Genomic DNA, 13768 nt, shown 5'->3' on the forward strand with positions numbered 1-13768 from the left:
GCACTTTTCTCACCTAGCATCATTGTGACCAAGTCCAATGCTGCTGGGAGTATTAGCTCCTCTGCTATTGTGTGAGGTTTTTTTGCACCTTGCGATATGGTGGTGTTTGTACGAGGCTAACGGTGCGTTTTTATTTACTGATGCCGCGCTAACCAAATGACCGGCCTGTTGGCGAGACTCATCAAGCTTTCGAGGAAAAAAGTCCAATGGCTTATTGACTGAAGGTCTCCAGGTGCCGTCTTAATTTGTTTGGTTTCATGCTGTCATTTATGACCGTATTCACGGTAAACCCAAAGGCTTCATCTTATTTCCTGCTCTTATTAGGTTTATGCCGGTTACCGTCACTTGCTGTTCTTGCCTCTGACGCCTCCTCCGTTTTTCTATTTACTCCTGTCAGAAACTTCTCCATCTCTCCTCCTCCGTCAGTCACCCCTGCCTGTCGCCCCCCCTTTTGAAAGAGAAAGAAAGTACAATATTCACCTTTACAAAACCAGCATGTTTAACCTACTGCGTAATATTGAAAGGAAGGCAATACAATGTTATCTCCACATTCTATACATTAAAATGAATGTGCACTCACCCAAAGACAGTAAGGAACCCCCATTACCCCATGCACATCTAAGTAAAGTTGATTTTGTATCACAGTGGGAGCCAGTGAAGTGTTCTAACTACTGGAAATATATAATAGTCTTTCATAGGCAGCCAATTGAATCAGTCTTGGGGCATATTGTGTTGTGCACCCAGAGAGGCAATTACAATCACAGCTGTGTTCCCTCTGAAACGTCCAGAAACTAAGCTGGTTTATTTTAAGCATAGTTCATTTAGTCATTTTCACAGTTAGTTATAGTGTGTAGTGTGCTTTTTATTTATTTATTTGTATGTTAAAACCAAAAAAATGACACGAAAGAATGGAAATGTGCAGGAAGAGACCACGCGCTAAAGCCTTCTACCAAAGTAATATGAAATATTTTACACAATGTCAACAGTAAATAAATCGGGACATAAAAAGTAAATTATACAATAGCAGTTAAAGTTTATTTCAAATGTTCTGTAGGACTTGAAGGGTCCTTTTTAAGCATATGAAAATAAAGACTTTCTCAGTTACTCAAAGATTTCCCAAGGTATCTTGTATCTTTCATGGTGACGTTTTGAAGAAAAATAAGTATCTTTACTCGTAAGAACTTTAAGTTTCTGAAATAAAGGAGCAGGAATGTGATTGGGCTGTGATTCTAAAAAGCATTTTTGGAAGAAGTAATTTTTATAAGGGGGTATGAAAAGTGAAAATCTGAAAGAATAATAAAAGAGGATGACAGTATTTGTCAAAATAATGTTAATTCCTAAATACCCCAATATTTATGTTTTTCAGGGTTTTCTATCCAACTTAAGTTCTCATCAGTAATCAGAGGGATTTCTGATTTTCTATTCGAGTCTTGACACATTGTATTATCTCAATACACCACAAACAACAACCACAACGGTTGATTGCCTCTGTGGGTGTGGCCTTTAAAAGGACCTGATGGGCCTTTGTCTGTCACACACTGACAAAGGCATGCTGCCAAAACACAGTCAACAAAGGCTTTTTTCATATTCAGCACACAGTTGTACCTAAAATTTGAACCCTAGAAGGCCATAATATACGTATAAAAAAAAATCTTTGTTTGAGATCCTAATGCAATCACAGGCTTTGTTCGGGTTGTTTTCAAGAACCACTGAGGATGAATCCAGAGTCATACCTTTGCACATCCATGTTCCTACTCTGTTTCAGTGTTTCCTCTACCCACACACACGGCACATTTAGTAGAGTTGGTTGAGATCCTGGTGCCCTCTTAGGCCATGTTCACTACAAAAATAGCCCAGTATGAAAAAAAATACAAGAGGTCTGCATTGGCGTAGGCGTGCTGCTACAGGTAACATTGAGAGGATGAAACCCAAACCAGGAAGTTGACGAAGGCTTATCAGAAATCAACACAATGCACAGCAGAATGTAGCTCCTTTTGAGGCAGAAAGTAACAAAGTGTAAATGTATCATGTCTTTCATGGTAGATTCTACACTACAGCGCTACCAGTTACAAGCTGATGTGTGAGCCAGCAACAACTTTTTGCTGGAAAACTCCATTCATCCCCACTGATCAACACAGCGCTCTCATTGACTGAGAGGGCTGCAGTCATTTGATGCAGTGCTGTTGATCTGAACGTGGACTCATCGGTTTATTGCAGTCATACCGTTTGTAGAGAGTAAAAAATCCAGAAAACGATTTCAGTTACCTCCAATCTGTTCACACACACTTTCACAATACTTAAAAAAGGAAAAGTTTAAAGTGCAGGACTCTTTACATCTTCTCTAAGGGCTCTTGTGTTTAGTGATCCTTTTTTGAAGAGGGTACTTTTAAATTCCCGTACGGTTGACTGTTTTTTATATCCTGAAGCTCTGAATCTTTGTTGGCATAACCTTCACCAGGAGGGAATAAATCCTGGAGGCACTTGAAGGCAGGAGAACAGAGCACTTAGACTCAGTGACGACAATATGCAGCTCCACACTGACGTGAGAAGCACTTCTGTTGCAGTCCTGCCAAATGAATGAATCAATTTGTGGCATTGGGCCGCTTTTGCCTTAGGGGTTTTTTTTTCCTCAGCCCTACCTTGTTTTTCAGTTATCCTGCCTTTCGTAGTTTCAATTTTACACAACATTTAGTTTTTACATTTCGACACCCATATTGTATTTCACCAAGGTAACATCACCTGGGGGGAGAAAGATGGACTGGGGTTGCACAATACTCATGACAACCATTAGCCACAGCCACTTTGGGGCATTATTTAAACTTTGCTCGGCTTGCTGCTGGCCCACACATCCACCAACCTCCCAGTGAAAAAAAGACTCCAGATGGCCAGTCCGCCTGTGTCATCCAAACTGGAGTAAACATACTTGTACTCCTCCATGCTTAGACGTCAGGGATGACATAGTTTGTACTTCTAAACAGGCCACAGTACTTCTTAGCCCACTTCTAGATCTATAATGGAGAGATAATGGAGGTTACAGACAGAACATTAAACAAGTGATGTTCTGCTTAGTTTATTCCCAGTGGGTTAGTTTGGTTTTTGTTTTGGAAAAAACAACATAAAGTGGCTTAAGTTTTGTTCCACCATGATCGTCTTCAACAGATTCAGTAACCCTTGATTCATATTTTCCAAGTACTGGAGGGATGAACAGCTTTTCTCTAAGTGATAGTCCTTCATTTGGTGTTTTAATGATACTGTCTAACACGCAATCTCCCATAGGTTTACAGTTCAGTTGAGGTGTATTGAGTGTGAAGGCCAAAGCATATGATTCAGATCATTTCTATAGTCAGTTTTCAGTAAGCCCTGTATGAAAGCATCTGTATTTGTTGTGTTTTCCACTATTTTTTTCTGCTTTTTACTTCTAATTTTATTATTGCTTTTATTTCCTGTTCTTCTAAATGTTGGAATGGCTGCCGGAAGCTCTTCAGTTTTTGTTTAAAGAAATGCTTTAAATGTTATAGCTGGTATGGAGCATAAACCATAATAGGCCTGAGGCAACTTGGGTTTTTATGCAAAGTCTATGGTACGGTAACTCAGTGAGTTGTTTTTTGGAATCCTTTCAACCTATCATTTTCTACACTAAACTGCTTTTGACTAATATGTGAAAATATAGCTTTTATTGAGCTCAGTATCCCAGAACTAACTTAACTAAATATTGGACGATTCTGCATTCCGCCATGTTTCTACAGTAGCCCAGAACAAACCAAAGACTGGCTTTAGATAGGACCTTTTAAGCTTTTTGTGAGTTTCGTGGTCATTATACTTTCTCCTACACACTTCACAGCCTGTTTTCATTCCCAAGTCAAATAAAGAAGCAAGTGGTGTTCAGTTAGTTGCAATCTACAACTTCACTGCTAGATGCAACTAAATCCTATAAACTGGTCCTTTAACCATAGTTGATTTTACATAATTGTCTGCAAACGTAACCATGCTGTAGTTCCTATGTGCAGATAACTTAAAAAATAAGAATTTTAAAAATGTTGGCAGTGAACATAAAAACAAATAATTTTGTTATTGAACAAAATCTGGGGTTTTGCAGAATTGTCCAATACTGAGAATCTTGTCTGGCAGTTTTTTCTGTTAAAAAGGAACTTTTTTTTTACACATGAAGAGCAGTTTATTTGTCATGGGGAATACCATTCAGTGAAAACACTTCCATAACATCTTTGTGGCTCTAAAAGAAGCTTTCCAATAATCTAAAAATGTTTGTCATCAGGGCTATCTTGTCTTGGGCTTAGAGACGACACATTTGTAATGAAAAGCCTGCATTAAAGTTTGTAGAAAGATCTGGGGATTTAACAGGGCAAGAAGGGTCTAACAAAAGGTACTATTCAGTTGCATTATGGAAAGTAGAATTTAGTGCCTTTGGGGCTCAACCCATATAAGGGACTGAAGACAGGATTTTTCTGCCTCTGCTGTTTCAGGTTCCTTTTCTGCCTTGTTACTAGCATGGCTCTCAGTTGGTCTGCCCACTGTAATATCTCAACAACTATTGGATGAATTGCCATGGAGGTTTCTACAGCTGGTCCCCAAAGGATACAACCAAATTACTTTAGTGATAACCCTCTGAGTTTTTATTAAGCACCACCAGCAAGCCAAATATTTCCGTGATTTATTGGCACAAAGTTTCATACAGACATTCATGATTCCCAAATTATGTACCCTAATGACTTTGTTGATCTCTGACTTTTTCTTTAGTGCCACCAAGGTCAGAGGTTATTTTTTGTGACTTTGAGTGAAATGTCTCAACTCTTGGATGGATTGTGAGGACATTTGGCATTGATGATCATGAGCCCTGTAAGATGTTTGTAACAACTTTGATCCCCTGACTTTTCACCTTGCACCATCATCAGGCCAATATTTGTATATGTGTCCAGTACTTTAGTTTATGACTAAATATCACCAAACTAATGACATTCATCCTCTTCCAATTATCAAATCTTGCTAGCACACTAAAGAGAGACGGACTAAGAACAATAAACAATATACCTGCTAAACATGTTAACAAATGTGAGCATGTTTGCATTTAGCTCAGTGCACAGCCAGATACAGTAGCATGGCTGTAGACTCTCTTTAATCTGACTCTCGGAAGTTCTCCACCTTCATAGAAGTGAAATGATAAACTTCTAATCAATTTATAATTAAAATACCAGACGCCACTTACAGAAGCTAAAATGACAGCTACTCATAGAAGTATAAAGCCATATGACAAGTAAAATGGATAAAACGTTTTAAAATTGTGGAAAAGGTTTAAAATCTATCACTATACTTTAGTTAGTGACAGTATAAAAATACGATTTGGCAAATTATTGCTTCAAGGATTCAACAGTAAATCTACTGTGTGCTCACAAACCACCAGATGCAGTTCAACACACATCCCCCAACCTACCTTGTAATTTCCCTCTGTGTTATGTAAAGCACTCGCAGCGAAATCACAAGTGTGTGTGTGTCTTCGCCTTGATGCTCTTTAAACCGGCTGGATATAAGTGGCCGCAGATACTGAGGGGAAACCACACAGACTGCGTAATAACAATGTGTGTGAATTCGATAAACCCTTTTCTCACGGGCACTAGAACCACCCTTGCGGAAAATGTGATTACAGTTCTCCACAGGAGGTGCAATGTGGGACGCTGTTGCAGGGGGTAAACTTGGCTTGTCATTGAGACCGCAGTTTGTCTGCTGCTTCATTCCCGCTTAACAACTTTAACACGCATGTAATGTCCAAGGAAGGCTGCGGACGAGGTGTTTCTGTCGTTTTCTCTGTCTGCTTTTGAAGCAGAGCGTGAGCCAGTTGCTAATGACTCAATGATGCGTAATGTGTATGACACCATGTGTTGTAGCCTCTTTGGTGTAAACTGACTTTTAAGTTGAAGGGAGCTCAGACACAGAATAAAACACCAACATACTGTGGTCACAAAGCGGAGGGGTTTTAGCTTGAGCCAGAATGCAAAACGCCTGCCAGCTGCCAGAGGCTTTTTACAGCCTCGTGATGGATACATATTTTACTGAAAGGGAAAAAAAAATACTCACTTACAATGCAGTTGAAGACTGGTATGATAACTGCTATTTGAAAAAAGGTGGAAATATCTGACCTTGATCTTAATGAATTTCTGACATTTAGCTTATTGCTGCACTGACTGATTGCTGAAGTGGTTTTAATGTAACCTAATGTAACTCCTACACATATATAAGAGGTCGCCACTGTATGACAGAAAAGCTAAACCAATTAGTTATGCTTTTCTTTAGCAGCCTTGCTCCTTTTCCACTACCACACATTGGTATTCCACAAACTAAACAATATCTGACCAGTAGATATAATTTGACCCTTTTTTATTCATTTATCTTAGTGCTCAATATGCTGAAGTATGTAAGTGAAGGGCCTTTGAAGGGTCACAAATGATTACCTTAATTTAATAATTTCTTAATAATTATTTTAATCTAGAAGTTGGCCTAACTGATTTTAATAGTCTGTTCATTATAATGATTGGGATTTTTTTTAAATGTGAACCTTAATTTTGGTTTGGTTTTCATTTTGGTGGCATGAAGTAGTTGGATACGGTTATCGACGACAATGATGTGCTTAGCTCCTCTCATGCACTGCGTGTTCGTGTGTAGCTAGGGCCAAGAAAGTTTCCCCCTCTTCCATCAGTTCTGCCAGGTCTTGATTCTTAAGTCTGAATCAGTGGAATCATTCATTTAGTTCACTGCAATATTGACTTGAAAACAGCCAAGCCAACACTTTTCTTTGCTAAACAAGCTTTAATGGAAGACATGGCCACATTGCTACCAAATTGATTGATAGATTCTTATAGATATGGCCTCTCATATTCATCAGAACTTTGCATTATGTGTTTAAGACATTAGGCCATTGTCAAAGTCAAGTACTCACATTTTGTCATTCTGTATCAGGTTATTAAATCATGACCTAAACTGTAAAGCATGAGTTATTACCTCTATACCATTGGTTTGCAAAACCTTCCAACTCTAAACAGGAAAATATAAAAGTAGAGGGGATGTATGTGTTGCAGCTTGCAAAGATAGAGCTCACACAATCTAAGAAACTGCTAGTTTTTGGCAAAGCTACTAACTCGCCTATAGGTAGGCAGCTGCTCATGCTAGCTATGTTCTGAGTACATTGCAGAAAAAACAGCAATGGTCTTAAAATAGTAAATCAGTCAGATATGAAAGAACAATAATTTCTTAGTCAAAAGTGGGGTAGAAATGAATTAAATCTGGTCTTTTTGATACATTATGTTTGAAAGTGTAATTGCAATAACTGAAGATAGATCTCCAATACTTACCTGATCCAGAGAGTTAACTGATTCTCTGGTTTGGCATCATGACATTAAATAACAGAGTATAACAGGTTGACAATTCTGTCTGATATCAGGACACTCCAATACAGTAAACCCAAGATGTTTATATCCCCTTAGTCTGACTCACAGGAAGTAGACTGTGTGTATAAGCCAACATTTATTTTGTAAGGGCACCATCTCTAGATCCTGGGCTTTGCACTGCCCAGGACGATTGTGATAGGTTGGCCAAACCTTTCTTCAAGCGTTGGCACAGTGCTAGAACAGAGTGTGGAGATGGCACTATGTAAGATGCAAGACTAACATCCCTTACAACCCTCTATTATACATTTGTAATGGCAGTGCATTGATACAGTGCATTGCCATTGTGGCCTTAAGTTGTTCCCCTTGTTGCCACAGTCTACCTGTAAGACAGGCTTACTGGGTTTCATTATCTGATAGAGCAGGAAGTCCCCTCCAGAGTTTCACATCAACATATACAGGCTGCTAAAGAAACACTGTAATATATTGAGTTAAACCTCCACCTTATCAAGCTGCTGATTTGTAAATGAACCAGTTACTGATCAGATGGATGCACACAAAAAACAAGAACAAACAGATTTCAATGCATTATGAATGTTATTTATAGGCATCTTGTGTTGTTATAATGAAACAGCATTCTCTTGGCGTCTGTTAAAGTCTCAATTCCCTCAGCCATTTTGTTAGCTTAAATGTGCAGCACAGCAGGTAATTGCTCGGAGCAGTGTCTTTAAATGGAATTTGAATGAAGACCGCTAATGACAGTGGGTCAATAATCTCTTATTTGGATTCTCTAGCTGCTTCTTCTTAAAAGCTAATAATGACTTCATGAATGGGCAAGTCTCAGGTGATCAGCATCAACCCACCATCCACCTTCTCAGATCATTTCGGCTTGAATATTTCCAGTCAGGCAAGGTTTGAGGAGAGTCTCTTAGGTGAGTGTGCAGTGCATCCTGTGTTGGCGTTGTTAACACTGGCATTGACAGACAAAGCCCAGTCGGGGACCCACTAAAAGAGGGAGGCTTAGATTGTTCTTTTGTAGGGTCCCCCGGTCGACGGAAAACTGTTGATGAGCAAGATCTGCCCCAGAAATCAAAGCACGGTTGGGGGTGCGCCTGCGAGTCTTCCACTCATCAGACTGACATCCTCTGCAAGATCATGAGCAGGAAAACACGGTGATGAATCTGAACCGAGAGAACAAGGTGTGTCAGGAGTCCCTGGAGAGAGGCATGGAGGGAACAGTAGTGCAAATGCGTATAAGAGAGAGTCAGTCAACGGCAGCGTTGGCTAGAAAGCCTGGATCATGTCGTTCTTGTGTGGGAGGGCAAATGCATGAGAGAAGCAGCATATAAACATGTCAAAGGATGAGCACTGAGTGGGTTTGAAACAATGTTTACTATCAGTGGATGAAGAACAGAGGAGTAACCTGTCATTCATTCCTTCAACACCGACTACAGCAGAGCCACATTTCCCAACTACAATACATCCTCATCACTTTGAGCCGTATGTGGTCTTTTTTTTTTTTTTTTTACAGCATTTTACCTTTCTGCATGTAAAATGACCATTTCATGCTTGACCTTGAAAGTTAAGCATCCTTTTCGCATACATGAAGCTGAGCACAAACACATTCATGTACACATGCACACCCACACGCTTACTCCCTCACATATTTGCAAAGCAAACAAACAATACAGCTCTCAGAGTGTGTGTGTTCTTAGGAAGGCAAACAGCTTGTAGGGACGACTGGCCACAAAAATAAAGAGAAAAGAGACGAATAATGCGCGTTCAGTCATTGCCGAGATTATAATGTCACTTGGGAGCCTGGGCCCTGCACAAACACCCTGCTGTGCTCTATTTCAATAACTTTCCATAAACCAATCTAATCTCCCCTCCTTCCTACAAGGCGCTTTAAGGAGATTTTTATAGGCTTTTGTTTGAGAAGCAGATAATTCTTTATAAATCATAATAGCACTGCCTGAATTGTGAAAGGTTTCATAGCTTAGTGGCATGATTGGCTCACAGCAAGTACATATGTAATAACACCTAACCATTGTTTAGGATGCGAGTGTGATGGCCTTGTTTCAGACTGTCACAATCCAGAGGTTAACTTGTTGTTCATGTTGTCACAGAGGTAAAATATGTACAGTCCATTGTGTGTTTCCTCATGTAGGCCACTTCAATGCATGCAGTATTATTCAGTAAAATATTCACTAGTACGTTGCATGTGACCTCACATGACCTTCTCTTTGAATTTCCTACGCATTACCTCCAACATGATAATAGGAAATAACTCTTTCAGTGATGGAAGTAAAATATTGGTGTAGAAAATGGGCTTTTAACAGCGTTCTTTTATTTTATTTCTATAGGCTGCTTGTCCATTGTGCTCTGAGTGTGAATGTGGGGCCGTGAGGTGTTTCCGAGGGACCATATGGCACAATACCACACAATATAGGTAAGAGTTTCCTTCATTTTGTTTTTGATGATCATAGAAATAGTGTAAGGCCCTAAAGTACCCCTCAAATGTCCTTCGCCTCTTCTTATCAAAGCATGTACAAAGCAACCTTAGGCCAATGCAGAATATTCACTGTTCAGAGGACTTTTAACATGATAAAAGTGACAGAAACCCTTAGGGGGAGGTGATAAACTTGAGCCGTTAACACCAGATTTGGTCGGTGAATTATTCTTACACTCGCTCTCTTTCACCCTGGAGTGATGCTTAGTATCTGGAAAATGAAACATTTTGTAGTGTTAGCATGAATTAGTAGTTCTACAAACATAAAATTGTCTCGTGAAAAGAATAATTGCCATGACGTAAATAAGTCACGTCCATGCTTCACTGCCTGCAATTTCAATTTTCTCTCTCTCTTCATCTCATTTCTATCCACTGTGTAGCACAAACAAAGCAAATGAAGTAATAGCACCTCCCACTCACATTATAAGCTTGCATATTAAGCTTTTTGCAGTATATTTATTCTATCATTGTAGTGATAGAACGTTGCATGCTCCCAGCACAGACTGCACCTACCTAAATCCATAGTGTCATTGCCAGTGAAAAAGTGAATCAAATGCACTTTATACACCCCATTCCCTCACAACTCATCATCATCATCATCATCAACATCATCCTCATCACCATAGTGACATTTAATATTCTGTCTTCAAAGATATATGTTACACATGACTTCTAGGATAACTTCAGTCACAGTAAACAGTCACAGTCACAATAAACTAAAGCCAACAATTTTCACACAAAGGTCATTTTACTCGTCATTAGAACTACTCCACTTCAAAGAAAACTTTTGTCAGAAGACTTCTTGTCCATGTTGGATTAAAAGTTTAAAAGCGATCAACATTCTTGTCGGCAGGAGAGACATGGACTTATTTAAGGCCCTAAACTCAGGGAATATTTTGACATTTTAGGAAATACACTGATTTGATTTCTTGTGGAGAGTAAGATGAAACACATCTCAAATGTAGCAGCAGCTGGTTAGCTTAACTTAGCATAAACACTGGGAACAGGAGGAAAACTGTTGGCCTGGATCTCTCCAAAGGTTACAAAATCCACTTATCAGCACTTCAAAGCTCGCTGATTAACACTTTATATCTCATTTGCTTAATCCATACAAAAACCGACTCAGAAGTTCAAAGCAAGGCTACCTGTTCCCAACTTCCAGTTTGTATGTCTCCTGGTCCTAAAGCTTTATATTTAATGGACACATGTGCACCGGAGTTTCCAGACTTTTAAATGGGGGGATTTATGCAGGGGATTTATAAAATATGTGTCTTAGCTTTCTAATCATTCCCAATTTATACAATTCCAATACTGTTAAATGCCCCTTTTATGCAGAGATATTAGTGAAATAAGTGAAAATAACACATTTGTACCACATGCAAAAAAAACATGCTTTTTGCCTAAAACGGTATGGGATTAGGATAAAAGGGGCATGTCTGTGTCTTGTGGGTAGAAAACCCCTCAGAAAGCTTGAGGTCAGAGGTCAAGGGATGGCCATGCCAGTTTTCCCATCGCCAAAATGTATCCCTATTCCTGACAAGCTAGCATGATAATATGATACCAGTATCAGTATCAGTATTCACTCTAGCTATAAAACAAGCCCACGACAGCCTCTGAAAGACAGTGCAAAGTGGAAGAGGTAGGGATAATGGAGTGGCACTTGTGGTGGCCGATCGGATTTCAGGAGTGGCCAGTGCCCCCCCTCAAGGAACACCCCTGCACATATGACATCTTCCCATCCAACTCTTAGCAGGAAAGCAAATAAAAATATTTACCCAAATGCCAAACTATCTTTAATCAATACAACTGAGATCAACCTGCCAGAAGGATAATACTAACAATGGAGGCACGATATGCAAGTCATTGGAAGCTAAGGCAAAAAAAATGGTTTAAGTCTCGATTTAAATGATTCAACACAGTCAAACAAAGGTTTCTTACTTTTGGGGGGTGGGAGGGTTTTACTTAACGGAACCAAGGGTCTAAGAATAGATACATTTGTGAAGCAGATTTTGAATTTAGGGCTATTTAAATAAAACATGAGTAGATTTAAGTTGCAATTCAAAGCTCTTGACCTTAAAAACAACAACTTAAACAATCCCAATTTCATCACAATGACCACTCAGTAGCTGTTGGAGCTTTGGAGCTTGATTATATGGCACAATATTTCACAGCACTGATGTTTTGAATGGGCTGACAGTACAGTATTCTGATAATAGCAGGAAATAACCAAAATAACGTGTATAGTGCCACCTGACGGGGGTACAGTTTTTGTGCTGTCCAGTACTAAAATACACCCATGTAGCCTGTGAATCTGCATGTAATGATAAAGAACACTATAATAATAATAATAATAATAATATAAATAATAAATATTAAATATTATTTTAACTGCCTCAAAGTGAGGCTTTTGCTGTCATTGATTACTGTAAGGTAAGAGTCAGATTGGGCCTCGGTGGAAGCTGTCCTACATTCTTGACGCACACTTTGTTAAATCTGTCCGATACAGGAGATTCAAAGTGATCAAAAGAGTGCTTTCATGCTTTTGAAGTGTAATGCATTGTCACTCAGGAGGTTTGCGAAAGGTCATGCAAATGTGAAAAAAAAATAAGATGAGTACATGCAGTGTAAATTTGTGCTTCTTGATATTTTGTAATAGGAAATAACAAATGTGTACCTTTTTTGTGTACAAGTTTCAACAGTTTGGCTTCAGTCTTTGTAAACCGTGTACTGAAGCAATAAAATGCCTAAACTCAGGCTGTGGGGAATTTATTTTGATCCGAAGTACGTCTAGCTTAGAGCATACAGTACTTGAAGAGAGTTAAGAGCTGTCTGGCTTTTGTTGGCACTCAGCTTCATAGAAAAATAAAGCATATGAGAGCGGAAAAGAAGACAAGTTTGTGTGTTTTCTTGACCCTGAGATGCATTATTTTTAAATATAATGCACTAAATCCATCCAGTCCAATCCTACCTCACTGTCAGGTGGCTGCTGCTTATGGACACATTAATATAAAGTAGCAGTTCAAAATAGTCTGTCTCTCCTGGATGATTCATAAAGGCATCTGTTATGACGTGGAGCAGCTGCGTCATATATTTCTATTAACACCTGACTTTAAAAGGCTGAACCTGCGACTGACGAGAAAAAACTATTGGATGAAGACATATTTTTAGACCACAATGAGTGAAAGCTTGATAAATCAGCTCTGACCTACAGTAAGGGGATGTGACATGCTCAGACTCAATAAAGAAGTTGCTTTCCTCTGAGGAATATCACGGGAAATCCATCATGCGCTGTTTTAATTAGTTCCCCTCTCATCCTATGATTCTGCAAGTCTGATGTCTTAATGAAAACACTTTGCACATACACTGTAGATGTTAACTTTCAAATTACTGGGCATGCTTAGTGTGACAGGAACCCGTGTTATAGTCTGATAACATCTACTGTAGTTCTTCTACTTTATTGCAGTTTTGTACTTGGGGTATTTAGGATCCACACTGCACAATTGTGAATTGGGACGAAAACCAAGGCCTGTGAAGAAATACCCCATAAACATTCAAATAATTGCACATAATACACCTAATATTATGTGTTATCTGGTAGTCAAGAAAGTTGAAAAATGTCAAGTTTAGAAAATCTGATATATTAGGGAGATATTTAGCCTTATTTGGACTCCATAGGTCAGTGGCAGGTTTGATTAAGGCCCTGACCCGAACCTGAGTCTTGTTTCAAGGTCCTAGTGACTATCAAATGTCAATATCTGTGTGAACATAACCTTAAAACTGCTCTAATCAATTTTTATATTCACAGTAGATTTCATTACCGTGCGTAATGGGAAAGGGGTCACTCGTATTGACCACAGAATTATCACCT

General features: G+C 39.1%; 1 protein-coding gene across 2 annotated transcripts in view; it reads left to right on the forward strand.

Moving 5' to 3' along the window:
* The window catches only part of LOC127360122 (leucine-rich repeat and fibronectin type-III domain-containing protein 2), a 134423-nt gene that overhangs the window by 77039 nt on the left and 43616 nt on the right, over window positions 1-13768 (forward strand). The window contains exon 4 of one of the 2 annotated variants that reach the window (XM_051394393.1): window positions 9755-9840. The exons of the other annotated variant lie outside the window; for it this stretch is intronic. The gene's annotated coding sequence lies outside the window, so the exon portion shown is untranslated. The remainder of the gene's footprint in view (window positions 1-9754; window positions 9841-13768) is intronic. 2 annotated transcript variants of the gene reach the window in all.

The sequence above is a fragment of the Dicentrarchus labrax genome, unplaced genomic scaffold, assembly GCF_905237075.1.
Source record: "Dicentrarchus labrax unplaced genomic scaffold, dlabrax2021, whole genome shotgun sequence".
In the NCBI taxonomy this organism is placed as follows: domain Eukaryota; kingdom Metazoa; phylum Chordata; class Actinopteri; family Moronidae; genus Dicentrarchus; species Dicentrarchus labrax.